Source organism: Dermacentor albipictus, chromosome 1 (genome assembly GCF_038994185.2).
Source record: "Dermacentor albipictus isolate Rhodes 1998 colony chromosome 1, USDA_Dalb.pri_finalv2, whole genome shotgun sequence".
Lineage (NCBI taxonomy): Eukaryota > Metazoa > Arthropoda > Arachnida > Ixodida > Ixodidae > Dermacentor > Dermacentor albipictus.
Genome location: NC_091821.1, coordinates 101,229,026 through 101,246,626, shown reverse-complemented (window position 1 = coordinate 101,246,626; position 17,601 = coordinate 101,229,026). Strand labels below are relative to the sequence as shown.

The window sequence follows — 17,601 nt, the reverse complement described above, 5'->3', positions numbered from 1 at the left end:
TACTTCTGCATTGCGTAAACGCCCGGCACCACACGTGTATACTTCAGAACTTGGCGTATAGTATTTAATTTATATTTTACATTTATTTTAGCAAGCAGAAACATTCTGCAATTCCTCGATTAGCTCGTCATATAATGACGTACACTTCAGAGGTGGCACCCTTTCATCAATTGGTCGCGTCCTCCCCTTCGTCCACCACCGGCTTGGGAGTGGCACATCTAGCGACGTAAGCGGCGAAGCAATCGGTTCGTATTCCGAACTGTTATAAGATTCGGCCCCAGGGCCCTATTCTGGACATTCCGCCATTTTCTTCGATGCGTGACGTAGACGCGACGCGAATTAAATGGCGCTGATGGCCCCATTTTGCTTTTGTAACGTGACGCTAACTTGACATTTTGCCTAAGAAACTGAAATGAAGGCTCTGAGCATAAGGTTTTCGGTAAAGCACAACAGTTTTCCTCCGTAGCCAAAATAAAGCAGCTAGCTCAAAGCGCATGATTATACCATCGAAAACGCTTCTCGCTTCCGTCGTCAAGCCGTACGTACAAGCCGTTGTATCATTGTACAAGCCGTCGTCTGCTTCATTAGCTAGGATGCCTGTCCCCGGGAAATGGAATGAGTCATCGTACGTTGGCGCCAACGCGCTTGTTTCTTCCTTGAGACAACATGCGCGACCTACCAGTGGTGATGCGCGCACGTTCTAGGCGACGTTATCACTGTCTCGTGAAACGTGACTCAGCTCGACTCGGTTGGCTGAGAAAGGCCGATTATCACCGATAGCGTTGCGCGCGCCAGAGATATCCGCTAGCGCGACGCAAGCGCCGGCGTGCCATCTCTTGTTCGCTGGTTACTCCCACCGCGGGAGGAAACTTCCAGGCGCTCCCATAGAGAAAGAAATTGCGCTCCTGTGACGCTCCCCACAGCATATTCCTTCAGCCAATCAGCAAGCTGGCATGGCGGCTATCTTGTATCGCCACCACATATTCGCGAAATTGCAGATGCATTGCACTGGCTTCTGTACGCTACCGCTCACTTTCTTTTCGAAGCGCTAACGTCGCAATATAGCTACTAAGGACTCAAAAAAATGTATTAGTCGATAAAATTTGCAGCTCCACGTCATGTTTAGTCATCTTGATGAAAACTCGAAATTGCATTTTGCGAAACTTCCGTTTCCCGGCACAAATTTCGAGGAACATGAGCTCTCGACAGCCAATCAGAGAGTAAACATGGTGGATAATGGCGGCCGTGCAGCTGTAGTGCCTAGGGGCGCTATTCTGGACATTCCGCCATTTTCTTCGATGCGTGACGTAGGCGCGACGCAAACAAAATGGCGCTGGTGGCCCGGTTTTGCTTACGTAACGTGACGCCAACTTGACGTTTCGCCTAAGAAACTGAAATGAAGGCACTGAATGTAGCGTTATCGGTAAAGCAAAACAGTTTTCCTCCGCAGTAAAAATAAAGCAGCTATCTCAAAGCGTATGATTATTCTGTCGAAAACGCTTCTCGCTTCCGTCGTCTGCTGCGTACAAGCCGTCGTCTGCTTCAGTAGCTCGGATGCGTGTCCCTGGAAAATGGAATGAGTCATCGCATGTTGGCGCCAACGCGCTTGTTTTCTTTCTTGAGACAACATACGCGACCTACCAGTGGTGATGCGCGCACGTTCTAGGCCACGTTATCGCTATTTCGTGAAACGCAAGTGACTCAGCCCGACTCGGCTGGCTTAGAAACGGCCGAATATCACCGATAGCGTTGCGCGCGCCAGAGATATCCACTAGAGCGACGCAAGCGCCGGCGCTGCCATCTCTTGTTCATTTCGCTGGTTACTCGCACCGCGGGAGGGAACTTCAAGGCGCCGCCTTGCGTACATTTCTTTTTGTAAGTTAGAAAAAGGCCGTTGTAATAACTTTTGATTGTGCGAAAAGGCATTAATCTCGATTACAATACAATTGCAGCAGTGAAAAGTGGACAACATTGCTGAAAGTTTGCTATATTCAACCAATATTATTTCGTATAAACGCGTTCTTTTAAAAAACGATGGCCCAAAACACAAATGCCAACACCACCCGAGAGCGATGCAAATACTATGAGCACGCGTTATGAATAAAAGATTTTCGTGGCGCCAAACGACGGGGAAAATGTGGCGATACGCATTCCTCTCGGCTGCCATTGCATATGGCTGCCCATTAGCATAATTCGCGCGGCTCGTCGCAGCAAAAATTATGGCGGAAAATCTCAGCAATGGCGGCCCTGCGAAACGTCACGCGTCGTCAAAATGACGTTTACGAAACAGCCCTTCCTGTGACGCTCCTCATGAGATATTCCTTCAGCCAATCAGCAAGCTGGCATGGCGCATATCTTGAATCGCCACCACATATTCGCGCAATTGCAGATGCATTGCACTGGCTTCTGCACGCTACCGCTCACATTCTTTTTGAAGCGCTAACATCACAATATATCTGCCAAGGACCAAAAAAATGTATTAGTCCATAACATTTGCAGCTCCACGTCACGTTTCGTCATCTTGATGAAAACGCAAAATTGCATTTTGCAATACTTCCGCTTCCCGGCACAAATTTTAAAACACGTGACCTCTCGACAGCCAATCAGAGAGTAAACATGGCGGATAATGGCGGCCGTGCAGCCGCCATGCGTGTCCAGAATAGAACCCTAGAATATACTCTAGGCAGTATAGATAGTTTGCACAGACGTCATCGCAGCCGCCATCTTTAGGTACTAGCACGTCGATAAGGAGTGTAATCAAGAAACGTGACAGCACGACAGCACGATGGGTCCATCATATGTCGAACGACAGAGCGATAACAGTGATAAACCGGTGAAAAACAGTCGCCGTCAATAAACAAAACAATGTGCGCGTGATAACACGATGCATTACCGTCATCGTGGTCGCCTTCTTTGGGTACTAGCGCAGTGAGAGGTGCATCCGTGACGTCACATGAAAAATATCTATATTCTAGGCACTATAGTGCAGCCGCCATGCGTGTCGAGAATAGCGCCCCCAATAGCGCCCCCGCACGAAGCTTCTGGCGAAAAGTGGTTCAGAACAAATTGCCACCGACATCAGCAGGGGTGGTTATGGGAGCAACGATTGAAGTGCGACCATCTGAGGAGGGAACAAACATTGCGAAAGGAAATATTTTTGTAATTAAGACGAGACACAGATTAATTCAAGGAAAATAAAATTCCTAATCAGTTTTTTTTATACGTGTGACGAAAGAAAAGACAGGTCTATTTTACTTTATCATTGTCAATAAATATCTTTTTTTCCAGATGCCGTGTTCACTTGCAAAGCAATGCAGTTAGATTAATTCAATGAAAATAAAATGCCTAATCAGTTTTCTATACGCGTGACGAAAGAAAAGACAGGTCTATTTTACTTTATCATTGTCAATAAATATCTTTTTTTTCCAGATGCCTCGTTCACTTGCAAAGCAATGCAGCTCCTGAAGTGCGCAGAAAGTTCATCTGTTACAGTACGCCCCCTTCACACGTTGCGTTTTTTTTTTGCTTTTGGGCGTTTGTCTGAATTTGGTGGCACGGGTAGTTTCATCGTTTCTTCACCTGTTCAGTGAAAAGTAGCGAGTTACGACCGCCAGATAATGGTTTACTCTAGCTGTTTTCGTGCGACTGCGCTGGCCGACGGGCTTGTGGTCCGACGACGGACTTGGCGCCCGTTGTCGGATCTAAGTCCGTGTTGTTGATAAGGAGCAGATTGTTATCGATTAGGTGGGACATTATGTGCATTATGTTCCAACAGTTTACAGCAAACTGCGGTCAGCGAGATTGGTCTATAATGGTTGGGACACGTGCTTTCGCCTGACTTGAATACCGGAACGACGTGCGCTATCTTCCAATCGTCGGCAAGACGTGCCGATTCCAAATACTGCTGGAATATAAGCGCTAATAATGTAGCTGACATGTGGTACGTTAGTTTAAGTAGCTTATTGCTGATACCGTCAGGGTCCGGGCTGCTATTCTGCGGCAGTCCCTCGATGGCGCGTGCTACACCAAATTCACTTATTAAAATCGATTGACATTAGTGATGACATTGGGTCAATGTCATCGGCTAATTCGCGTAGTGGAGCCTCATTTGCAAATACTTGTGCAAAATTTTTGTTAATTAAATATCTCACTTGTAGTTTCAATGGACAGCGCATCACCATTTTTACCCTTTAGAGCAGTTGTCTTAAATTCAGACTTGGGATTTACGTGTTGCCAAAATTTTGCTGGTTTAGCTTTGAGTAAACGGGGCAACGTTTCGGTAAAATACTGGTATTTAGCTGCTATAATTGAAGCCTCAACCTTATTCGAAGCCTTTTTATAGTTTTCTAAGTCCGGATTTTCGTTTTTTTGCTTGGTCCTGCATGCGGTTGTAATGTTTGGGGTCGGGCATGAAATAGATGGTAGCTGGCCCATGCCGTCGTCCAACTTATCCACTCTGAGGACATTGTTGAAGGGAAAGACTTGTTCTCATCGAGAACGAGGAATATGGGATTTATTGACAGTAACTACATGAGAACGTTACAGTTAATCAGTCTAGCATGACTGAGAGAGAATGCACCCTGAGGAGCCGCCAACGGCTCCTTAAGTACACTCTGTCCTCCCTAGATCCCTAGGAGAAGAAAAACGGCAGTTCGACCAGAAGGAGCGTCCAAAGTCATCGTCGCCGACCCGCCTTTGAGGGGGAGGGTTTACACACACACTTGCGCACAGGTTGCGCTGACCACACCAAGGTGAGTGGGTTCTCGCAGATACGGTGCTGCCCCGAGCAGGCGCCTCTTTATCCCAGAGTCGACTCCGCAGACAGTAGCCGCCGCGTCTGTCCATTGCATTGACGACTTCTAAGCTGCGTGAGACGGCACCGCAAATAATCTTCCCGGAGCTCCCCTGCTCCAAACAGACCGTGACGGTGTCGGCGTACACACTAATGTTGAATTTTAATGGCGGGGAGCCGACGGACTCTGCGAGCGAGCACTCGACTCTGGCGTAGAGCAACGCCTCCAAATGCGCGAGTGGAACACAACCTGCGCCGCCGGAGCAAGGCGGAAGCGGAACTTCTATCGCCGAGTTACCCAGGATACTTTGCGTGTTGTCATTCCCTTCCGCTGTTTGCTCCCAGCACCGCCGCACCGGTCGCTTGTCTCTTCAGCGCCGTTCACCTGTTCTTTTTTTTTTTAAGTGCGGAATGGATATCTCGCCAAGCGTGCAGCAGCTTTTGCTTCCTCGCGAGTTGTGACCGGTGGCGCCTCCCAACAGACAAATGTGGTAAAGGAAATACGTCACGCAGAGTTCCGGTCCACTCCGCCGATTTTGGCGGAGCATCTTTTTCTGCTCCACGAAGTGACTCCCGCTCTGAATCCACTCCGACTCTCTCATTGGAACACCTTACTCCCGCCCTTACTCTGTCATTGGAACAAACTTGCTCCGACTCCGCCATTGGAATTCAACATAACTTGCTCCGCCGACTGAGTCTAGACTATTCTAGTACACTGTAGTCTAGACATCTCGGCGCCTCACGGCAGGGGAAGCGGCGCATTGTCCTCCCTACAAAACGAGTCACCGCCGCAGCCCTGGTGGCGCCGATGGGCTGGGGACTGAGGTATTCTTTCAAAGCGAGTCGTCGCCGCAGACATGGTGGCGCCTTTCCGTCGGTCGCTTTCCGTCGGTCGCTTTCCGACGGTATACTCTTTTTTTCTTCTATTTAGGCGCTTTTTACATCTTTCGTGAACCAAACAGCATTGTCGCTTGTTCTAATTGTTAACTTCCGTAGGCAGGCACACTCTGTTTTAGTCTGTCACGAAACAGTCACCAGTTTTCATTGACCGTGCGGATGCAGTAGGAACCTTTAAATATGAGGCCAAATTCCTGCAACATACTATTCATTTTACTGCAGTCAATTCTAGAGTAGTTCGAAATCGTTTTTGTAGTAGTTGATTTATCAGGACTCGGAGCTGGAAGAACGCTATGCACTATGTTATGGTCGCTTAGTTCCTCTAGCACGTGAGTTTCAGAATTATCAGAGCTTTTTCAGCAACAGGTCTTATATATTACTGCCTCGTGTCGCATTTTTGAGAAGCTGATTGAGCTTGTCATTGATTAAACTTGGATACCAAGAAATGCACCGATCCAGATTGGATACACAATGCATTCTTTGTTCGCTATTACTTGTGGTCATCAAGTTATCTGATGGTCATATTCAAGAAATCTTTATCATCTGTCACTGTTCCTTCTCCATGGAAGTTAGCTAAAGTGCTTCATCTTGATAAATCCGGTGATAATTAAGCAGTATTTCTCGAATTACAGACCGATTTTATTGACATCATAGTCATGCAGAATCTTGGACCATATCATTCATAAACACGTCGTGCTTTTTCTAAAATCACACAATCTGTTATCTAACATACAGCATGGGTTTAGGCGCTGTTTAGTACGACAACGCAGTTAGTTGAGTTTACGCATGACATCTTCGTTAACCTTGATCTTGGCAACCAGATTGACGCTATTTGTATAGATTTCTCGAAAGAATTTGACACAGTATGACATTCTAATCTCCTTGGTAAACTTAACACTGTACTAAATAATCCTCAACTACAGAAGAACTTCAGTTTGACCTAGTTGGTGTTTACTGCATATTTACACAAAAACGACACGGGCAGTAAACAACACCGCCCGTGTCGTCTTTGCGTTCTCTTCCGCTGTCCCCGTCTTTGTTTGCGGTCAATATGATATGCAGTCATCAACTCGTTAACTAGATTTGAAGCTTTCTTTCACTTCGCTCCCGGTTTGTCACTTACAGCCAGTGCTAGGCAGTATCAAAGATGCTCTTTGGGTATCTTGTATCTGTAATATGATACGTCTGGCAAGACGTGTATCAGTATCTGTATTTCCGATAGATGAATAAATGTATCGTGTATCTTAAGGTACAAGATACTGCTATCGCAACATCACCGTGCGAAACTATAAACGTTGGCTGAACTCCGCTTCGCAAGCTGTATCGCTGCCGCGAAGCCGCCTGAATTTCCACAGGCACTGAATTTTCTATTGTCTGACCTAACAGGTACGTGTGAACAGGTATACATCACTTGTGCTAAGCAGGGTGTGTATTCCATTCTATTATCTTGTGGTAGAGAGTGCGTGGGACAAACGAAGCGATGTGTGAGTGTTCGACTTCGGGATCATGAGCTATCTCTTCAAGGGGTTGCGCCACTTCATCTTCCGGGGCGTTGCAAGTCGTGCGGTTGTCGCCCTGAACTAAAAAAAAAAAAAAAAGCTAGTGTCATTTTTAAACACGCGAGCCAATTGACAAGGGAAATCGCCGAGGCTTACAATATAAAGATTAGGGACAAAGCATGTATCAGCGAACCGTCTTTCACTCTTCATGACAAGGAACTGCGTCACCTATGTCAATTTTGATTATGCGTCACTTTGTCACAGTTGCCTCGATGCATCTCTGTGTGTCGTACATATCATGCTTATCAACTGGCACCTATATATATGTTAGACATATCTTCAATAACATATCAGTTGAGAGTCAGCGCCTTGTCGTCGTTTTATACCTTCTTTTGTCCTTGTCTTGTGTTGCGCTGTAACGAACCTTCCTATAAATTCCAACCAACTGGTCCAACTTGCCGTCTTGATTCACTGACCATCTGCAACGCTTAGATGAAGTGCTCACATGCCTTTCTAATGCCGGACTTCAACTAAACGCTAGGAAGTGCCGTTTCGCTAGCACAACGATTAAAGTCCTAGGTCATCTCGTTAGCAAAAGACGGCATCCAGCCCGATCCGGACAAAATTTCCGCAGTGCTAAACTTTCCACGCCCACTTCGTGCGAAAGAACTGCGCAGCTTCCTTGGACTCGCCTCATACTTTCAACGTTTTATCAGGAACTTCGCCAGCATTTCCTCGCCCCTCCACAAGCTCCTTGCTAGTTCCAGTTTCTTGGATTAAAACGATCCGTGTGAAGCCGCGTTCCAAGAACTCAAGCGCGCACTAACATCCCCACCTGTTTGTCATTTTGCTGATAAGGCACCCACATTACTGCATACTGACGCTAGTGGTCAAGAAATTGGTGCCGTACTCTTGCAACGCGACCACGAATTTTGCGAAAAGGTTGTTGCATATGCAAGCCGCGTTCTGACTTCCGCGGAAAAGAAGTACCCGATCACCGAACAAGAGCGTTTGGCTGTTGTCTGGTCCATTCAGAAATTTTTGTCCATACCTCCAAGGTCGACTTTTCACGGTTGTGACCGACCACCATGCCCTATGTTGGTTGTCGAAAATCAAAAACTTGTCTGGACGCCTTGGTCACTGGATACTCCGATTACAAGCATATGATTTCGATGTCATATAAAAGTCCGCAAGGAAGCACCAAAATGCCGATGCTATTTCATGATGCCCATTACTACCATCATCGGAGCACATCACATCACCTTGCCAAATTGGCCGCACGGAGGACGCATCGTCTATTACACCGATTTCCTCCTTGATTCCATCAAACCGCCCTTCAGTACTTTCCACTCACCAGCGCGCCAATTCTTATTGCCATGCATCAATCGCCTTAGCGGTGTTTCATGTCCACCCAATGCCAGGCTACGGAAGCAGCTCAAACTGTTCAAGTTCGAAGACGACGTGCTTTCCGTTACATTTTTCACCTGCAAGGCCATCGATGGGTTCCCGTTCTACCGCGCTCTCTTCGCGCTGCAATTCTGCAGGCCTCACACGATGACCCTACGTCAGGCCACTTGGGTTATCACAAAACACACGAGCCCATACGCAGCCGATTCTTTCGGCCAGGTTTTTCCACGAGTATAGCTAGATATGTTGCCTCGTGCACGCTTTGTCAACACCGTAAGCGACCTACTACTGCTCCGGTCGGGACGCTACAACCACTTCCTTGTTCAGCAGAACCCTTCTCTGTCGTCAGCATTGACCTTTTGAGACCACTCCCAACTACGCCAGACGGTAACAAATGGATCGTTCTGCCGTTGACCAGTTGACCGGTATGCTGAAACAGCCTCAGTACGTTCAGGAGCTGCCTCAGAAGTAGCGGCCTTCTTCTTGCAGGCTATCTACTTACATCACGGGGCGCATCACGTTCTTTTGAGCGACCGAAGCAAGGCATTTCTTTCAAGCACTCTTAATCAAGTTCTGCAAGCGCCCAACACCGTGCACAAGACAACGTCTATCTACCTCCCTCAAACCAATTGCCTCACAGAGCAATTTCATCACACGCTGTGCGACATGATATCCATGTATATTCAACCTGACCATCATAACTGGGATGCGATTCTCCCATTTGTAACATTTGCATACAATACGTCTGTTCAACGGACCACCGGATACTCTCCGTTTTTCTTAGTATACGGCCGCCACCCAACCTCATCACTCGACGTTTCTTTTTTCTCTGACCCCGTCAACGCTTCACCATTCATTTGCGACCAGCTTGTGTCTCGTCTTGCCCAATGTCGTCGTCGCGCCCGTATGAGCACTGAAGCAAGCCAAGAGGATCGCAAACATCGGTACGATGCCTCTCACCGTGTCGTTTCCTACCGCCCTGGTGACGACGTGCTCCTATGGACACCTGCACGGACACCCGGTTTATGTGAGAAGCTTGAGTCTCGATACATTGGTCCCTACAAAGTCATAGAGCAGACCTCGGCGGTGAACTATCGGGTTACACCTCTTGATGCCCCAACTGACCGACGCAGCCGCAGAACAGAGATCGTGCACGTTTCCCGCCTGAAGCCCTTTCATCTCCGTTCCACTGTCTAATGTGCGGCCAGGCTGGCCGCTTCCGTCCACGGGGTAAATTAGTGGAAGCAATATGTGGACTTCATCTTCATCTGTACAAAGTCATCATTACTCATCGGCTCGTGTTCGCTTTTGCGTCGTCGGTACTAGTTTTCTTTCCTGGAATAAAACGTCGTCTCGACCGTGGTATTTCAATACGTTTACAGACAAGGTAAAACACCAGAGCGGTATTTGCGCCATCGTGCAGAGGATTCTTATTGAATTTCTTGTAATTACATGGCGACCCGCTAGCCGTTCGGCAAGCAGAGCAGCGACTCCCATCAATTACAAAAGCGACAAGCAAAAACCGCAGACAGCGCAGCGTACAAAGAGCTTTCATGTTAAGCACCTAAAGCAACCCCTATAATTTTTTTCGGAATGAAAACATTATACTTTGAACAAGAAAGCAAACATTACAAAATGCTAACAAACATTTCATTCAAATGAAACGAGATTGGGCGGAGTTTTTAAATTTCCTAGCAAACATTTTTGTGCATGTGTGTTTGCTGCTACATCATATATATCTATAATAAGATATTTACGAATGTATCGAAATATCTTAAGATACAAATTGAAAGTATCGTATCGGTTACAATAATTGTGATAGTCTCTTCTATATGTATCTCAAATAGTTGCCCGAGTATCTTGCATCGTATTATGATACAACTTCAAAGTACCTTTGCCCAGCCCTGCTTAGAGCTCGACCGACTCTACTGCTATTGATGTGACATCTGGAGTGCCCCAAGGCTCCGTTCTTAGGCCACTGCTTTTCTTAATCTATATAAATGATTTGCCTGGTAGAATTCCTTCTAACTTTCGTCTTTATGCCGATAACTGTGTTTTATATGAAGTGACTAACTGTTCTAATAATCATCACCGCCTCGAGGAGTCGTTTGCTAGGTTTTGCAGTTAGTGCAACACATGGCAAATGAACATTAATTTTGATAAAACCGTCCTTATGTCCTTCTGTAACAAATCTTCTCGTTCTTGCTTTCTCTCTCTTCTGGTTCACTTTTTAATTACTCCTTCAATACCCGTGCTATGGGGTACGGGATCTGAGTATCTCGGTGTTACTTTTACGCATAACATGTCATGGTCTAAGCATACCGATTACATATGTAACAAAGCACTATAAAAATGAGGTTATCTATACAACTCCCCAAAAGATACTAAACTACTATTATATAAATCGCTAATCCGTGCTGGTGTTCATTATGCATATGTTGTTTGGAACCCTTATAAGCAGTGTAAGATTAAGAGGCTAGAAGCAACTAACAAAAAAAGCAAGGTTTGTATGTCACCTATTTTTGGATTGTTGCGCGAAGTGACACAGACAGAGACTAGAAGCAGACAGGACGAGCGCTATGTCACCGTTATGATCGTGACTTTTTACACTCTTCTGCACTTGGTTCCTTGAATTTAACATGGCTCTATTCACGCCGCCGCATAGCATCATGAGATTTCTTGCACGGTATCATCAAATCTTCGGTTAGACTTTCAAAAAACATCTATACTAACCTCGCGCCACAGTCATCGACGAGGCGACATCACAACTTAAACTTGATGCCCTAGCTACTTTCCTAGCATGTTTAAATTCAGCTTTTTCCCTCGTTCCATAGAAGACTGGAATTATTTACCTGGGTCTATTCGCTCATGCCCCTCCCGAAGTTTTGTATCCGCCATCCAAGATGTATGGTATTTTGCTGTGTATATTTCCCTCGGTTAACCCACTCTTGCTATAAAGCTCTTGTTGCGCTGCAGTATGTGCAAATAAACAAACAAATCAATAAATAGCCTCCGGGCGAATGCTGAAAACACTTTTATGATCTGATTTTATGAGACTTATGATGATTTTATGAAACCTTTATGATCGACCTGTCAGGTGCGAGAAGGCTTCAAGCGGGCGTCCCCATGTCGATATAATTGCCCTCTTCTCCGAAACAGCGTCACCGCTTTCATTCCCCGAGCTGACACAAAGGGAAGGACGAAGGAAAGAAAACCCGAAGGGCAGGAGATCGTCGATGGCAGAACCTACTTCCACAGGCTGCCCAAGAAGACGTCGACGACCACAAGACCGCAAGGGCCGTCCTAGCCCCGTTTAAGGCCGTCCTGGCCCCGTGTTAATCAGAACCGCTCAAGACTCGGATGAGAGTCACAGCCATGTACCAATGAAGTGAATACAATCGTTTCTGCATTTTTTTCATCATCATGATGCCCGGCTTCGTCGTCGTTTCCTGATTCTTGTGGTGAAGACCCACCTCACCCGGCCGAGATCGTATCAAAACACACGCATTGAAGCTGGTAAGGAAACTCAAGAACGCGAACGTTCACTGCCAATTACTTTGTAAGACAGCTGCGGACGATGTTATAAAATTCTGCCCTCTGAACCATTTTTTTATATTGTCCACTAACTCATGTTCTTAGATAAAACAGCAGAATGAAGCTGACCATAATGCTTAATGCTCGCTCGTTGCCCAATTGAGGAAGGATCTAACAAGTGTGGAGAAACCTTCTTTCCAAGTTAACCAGCGAAGAGGAGGAGGAAATAACTTTATTCGAAGAAACAACAACATTAAAACGCATGCGAAACGCAATAACCGTCCGTAAGCATGCGTCCAGCGGAGGGGATCCTCAGTCCTGGTCTCCTGCGGCTTTTGCTGCTTCCCGGGCCTGTCACACCAGCTGCTGCAGGTCACGCGGGTTCAAGCTGGACAGCACGGCATCCCCCTTTTTCTAGCGTAGGCTTGAACGTGGGGAGAAGTTTCAGTATGCAGTAACATTACACCACACAACGTGTGGTGTAATGATGAGTATGTCTCGCAGTGTAGGCATTTGTACGTGTACAGTGTGGGGTGTTTAGAAGGCAACTCCGGGGATTTTTTTGCCATGTCAAGGTAATGGAATATTTATGTTCCCGAGACCCCCCTGTCACCTGTCTGATAGTAGAATTGTTCCGCAAATTCGAAAATAATTTTAAATAAGCAAGGAAGTGCGAAAACGAAACCTGGCCAAGCTGCCAAGCGGACCTCTTTGAGTGGCCATAAGGGTGGCTTGTGCTGTCAGGAGTGTCCCCAGCGGGGAAGGCGCGCAAGGCATACCGGTCTCGTCCGGTGGGCGAACGAAACCAGCGAAGAGCTCACGGCCCCGACCCACAGGCCGCCCGGCTTCCACCTTTGATTCCCCCGCTACCCCTTGGGTGCCCTGGAGATCCTGCGCCGCCTCTTTTATTATAATCTCAGGTCCTCTCCTGAGGCCTCCGTTTGCCGGTTATATGTGCCCTCCTGGAGCAGTACCTGTAAAAAATCCAATCTATCGTCGCAACGAGAATCGTCGCAACAAGAAAAGCGGCCCGCGACTTCTACAACACCAGCCAGAACCTTGCAATAAGCACTACCCTCGTATAAAAGTAAACACGACGAAAACCCGCAGGGCAGAAGAGCCCATCCATCAAGAATTGTCGCGGGTAACACCTAAAAATATTCACATTGTTGACGAAAAACGAAGGCCAATGTATTTCACTTACCGGAAAAAAAGTGTTATCCGAACGTGCGACGTACAAAGACGCACCGAGACACGAAGGCGGCGAACGCAGATCCCGCCATTTTGGTAGTAAACCGTCGGCGAAAACACGCAATACAGCCGATTTCACGAAGCACTGATGGAAAACACACGACAAACAGCATCAGCACAGCTAAACGACTCCAGTTGATATCCAGTATAAATGTACAGAGCGGCTTAGAAAGACGCACAACTGGCACAATGAACCCACGACCGAGACATTGCGGGCGGCAGTGGCCGTTTTTTCAAACTTCCTGCCTCCCAGCGTTTCCAGCACGGAATGAGATGTCTGACAAATTTGCAGCGTGCCTACTTGATTGCCGCCGAAGTGATCGCAGCGCGGTGGCTCTGTGACACTGCTGTGGTCACTGCAACACCGGCGTTTCGCTCCTGCTGCTGTCAGTACCTGCTGTGCGAGCATAGAAGAATGGTTTCCAGGCGTCGTGTGCACGCCCCGTATGGAAAACAATAACACGCCCTTGATTGTTGAAGTTCTGGTGTGAAATTATGTAACATTAAAGCCAACTTATTATGTTGCTTCCAACGAGTTCGATTTGTCTGTGGTGTCTTTTATTCGTTAACGCCGACGGCCGACGGTAACCGCACTTTTAACACGTCGTTTGGCATTTTATGCACTTTTAGACGAAAGGTCTAAAAAAGTTCTTGAGTTAGACGTTCTGAATGTGTTTACCAAAATACTCTAGTGACACCAGTAGTGGGTTTTACCGCAGATAATATATACTAGCATAATCCAAGTGTTGAGGTTATGTTTAGAAGAAATTCTATTTTCAGTATTATCATAGACCAAGACGCCTATAGCCGTTTGTAGCCGTTTCAAGAGGTTTTTAAGAGGTTCTGTGTTTCGTGGGCGGCAGCGTACCGATGTCGATACTGATCCCTGTCGTCGCTTGTCGCTTTTTGTGTGTGCACTGTACCAAATGAGTAATGGTTTATTTCAAATCCGTATGGTCAAAGCTAAACCACAGAAGGAGTTTTCTTCATCGTGATGGCTTAATTCAGGTCATCCACATTGAAAAAAAAAATCTTTAGGGGGCAAAGATCGGAGAGGTAAATACTTATTACGGCACAAAAGAGTTCAGAAACATTTCCACATTGGCCCAACTTGTATACCATTTACCGCATCTTTTACGTTGCGTCTGAAAGAGCCTTTCTAGCATGAGCGATGAAAAAAAGAAAAGAAAAAAAGGAGCGTGACAACCTTCAGCTGAAAACCAAACGCAGTGGTTGTAGACCTACTTTCCCTGTGATTAGATGGAAATGTGTCAATATGAGCATCGATCGAATAATAAGAACATCATATTCTACTGTAGTGAAAGTAAATGTGCTTATTTATTTGCTCATATTTGTTTATATGTATATTTAGTTATACTGAACAGAGACTTTTGCTTGAGTTTTAGGAACGAGTAAACAGGTATTTCTGCTTTCGTGGTCTGTTTCTTTGCGCCTGTGCAAAATAGCACCGTTTTCCAAATAAACAAGGAATAATCCATTATTGGGCGCTGTACTTTGTTACCATGATAGTTAAAAGACAATCGTGTGTATCGCTGCTATTAGAATTCTCAAAACATTACTACAGGATCTATTGCACGTTTTCTGATTCTAGTTTTCTTTCTGAGCAAACGAAACCTAATACAGGTAATGAAATGTCGAAACTTCATGGCATAAAACTCTGCTTGATAAATGCACATGTGACGTAAGTTGCAGAAAGCTTAATTTTTGAGGAAATTATTTAACGGTTGCGGTCATTTATTTCAACAGCCTGCTATATATCGTTAACGTTCCTGTTGTTTTAGGTCATGTAGCGAAGTATTTGAACAAGAAATTTGCGCGCAGAGCCAAACGCAGGGTAAGGACGAATGCCCTGTAGGAATGCCGTGTAGGGCTTTTTTTTTTTTGGACGTCACATACGTTCATTTTTAAAAAAAGTGGTTGGGCACTGTTCGGCACGTCGCGGGTTGACTAAATATACGGCAGTAAGAGCTGCGATTCTAACCTACACTCTGCCAAGCATTGGAGGGTTCCCTCTACGACGATAATGGAGATAATGTAGCCATTGTATAAGCGATAACTCTTCCAACAAATAACCCATACGATAGACGCGGACAACAGCAAGGGAGACAAACACGCCCATTTGACTCCGGAAGGAATGCTTGTATGGGTAGCCGGTGGAACCTATGCTACTGCAATTTTTTTCCGGATTGGCGCACAGGAGCGACACTGGTACAAATTGTCCACACTGCCAAGTGCTGCAGAAATACTCGCACACGTGTTTTGTGTTTGTCCTGCGTACACGTTTGAACGACAGAAGCTAGCCTCCTCGACTGCACGAGTCGATAGCAGATCGCTATCTGATGACTGTTTTGAGTCCTTGGCCTAACGCACACAGCGCAGCCCAGGTTATAAGGGCGGCAGCTCTAGCTCTTTTGCGAGCCGTTCGCCTTGACACGCGGCTTCAGAGATATCGCAACGTAGCGGAGATTTGTATATAGGGACTTTCACATTTTCATCATCATCACTTCTTTTCTTCCCCGTTTCCCTTCCCTGCAGTGCAGAGTTGCAGACCAGAGTTCAAGCCGACCTTTCTGCCTCTCTGTGAATAAAATTACGCATATCTAAAGTGCATGTTTGAATCTATGTAAAGTGAGGCTTTGGCAAAGTGAATAATGAAATGTTATACAAACGTGCTATCTCATGCAATGTTTATGCACCGTACACGTACTTAAGCGCGCAGGAATAAAGTGAAGGCGCGTCACGCTTTTTAAAGCGAAGCTTTCTTTACCTCTTCCCTCGATTTTTCTGCTGCTGCGCTGTATTTTACACTTTGCGACGGGGGGTGGTTGAGAACGTGTGTATACTGTACATGGCAGGGGACGCGGAGAGTTGTCTATGAAACCTTCCCAAGCAGCTCCGTGGGCGTCGCCACAATGCCCTCCGGAGCTTCTTGGCGGTTGCCACAATACCATCTGAAATTCCATGGCCATCGACACAATGCACTCTGGAAGGTTGTAATTGCGCACGAACCTGTGCAAAAGCATCGCAGAAGCTGCAGCGCTTACCTTTGTACTCACGCGCAACAGTCCGGTGGGGAGGTAGAATGGTAGAAAGAGGAGCCGGAAGTGACGAAACGGGTGAATGAGTGTTTCAGGCCCCGAACACTAAATGCCACTAAATCATCATCATGCGTTCCAGCAGGAAGCGCGCAGTAGCGACTGTAATTTGGTCGTATACTTTGATTCATGTTTTTTTTTCTGCTAGGGGCACTGAACGCGGCTAAGTATTTGATTTGTAAATGTACCTATAATAACCGACAAGCATAGTTAGCATGTCATTCTTTACAAAATGAGTAGACCATCATTTTTATTAGACTTTTGTTATTAAAGTCAGCGCTTTATAATTGAATAAAGGTTTTGAGACCTCACTGACGTGCGATAAGCAGCAACCCATCGATGTCGACTGCAGTCCGGACCGTTTATCTATTCAAATTGTACGGCGGTAATATTTGCAGACGGCATGGTCGTTTCATTTGATCAGCATCACCCAGGCTCGTTTTAAGGCAGTTTTATTTTAATAAAAATATTATCTGCGCCAGTTTATGCGTCAGACATTCGATAGCCGCCACCAAGCGAACGTGTTTAAATACGGTGATTTTTATCAGCTGCGGCGCTTCACTTGCATAACGGCTGCACGGCTTACATCGTTACGATCTGCCGCGTATGGCTGCGTAATGACGAGTTGCTTGAGAAAAATATGCTAGCTAGCGCGCAAATTCATTGCTGGAACCGAGCACAGTCGGCTTGGAGACTACCGACGAAAGCGGATTAACCATGCAGCCCGTGGGCGTGTGCATCGGTGAGTAAAAAAAGCACTGCTTCGCATTTTCAACTTTGAATTCCTTGACATGCGAGGAGGTTAAAGCAGATTCCTGTAGTCATTTCTTAAATGTAAAAAAATAATTATTATATGGTTATTGCTCTTCAAAGGCAATGCAAACGAGGCTCTTGTTATTTTGCCGCGTTGTTATAATTCCTAACATGGAGTATACAGCATGAATAATAAATATTATTGGCTCTTTCTGCATAAATGATCCACCGCGATAAATTCACTGCACATTAGCCGCAAATGTACCTCCGGTGATACATTTAGATTAATTGCATTTCAAACATAATAAAATGACTTTGTTTATTATTAGTATCTGACAGAAACAACTGCAAC

The 17,601-nt window shown here is 46.0% G+C and overlaps 1 pseudogene; it reads right to left on the bottom strand.

Moving 5' to 3' along the window:
- The window catches only part of LOC135906165 (sterol carrier protein 2 pseudogene), a 33,849-nt pseudogene extending 17,290 nt beyond the window's left edge, over positions 1-16,559 (bottom strand).
- Positions 16,560-17,601: the final 1,042 nt, after the last annotated feature.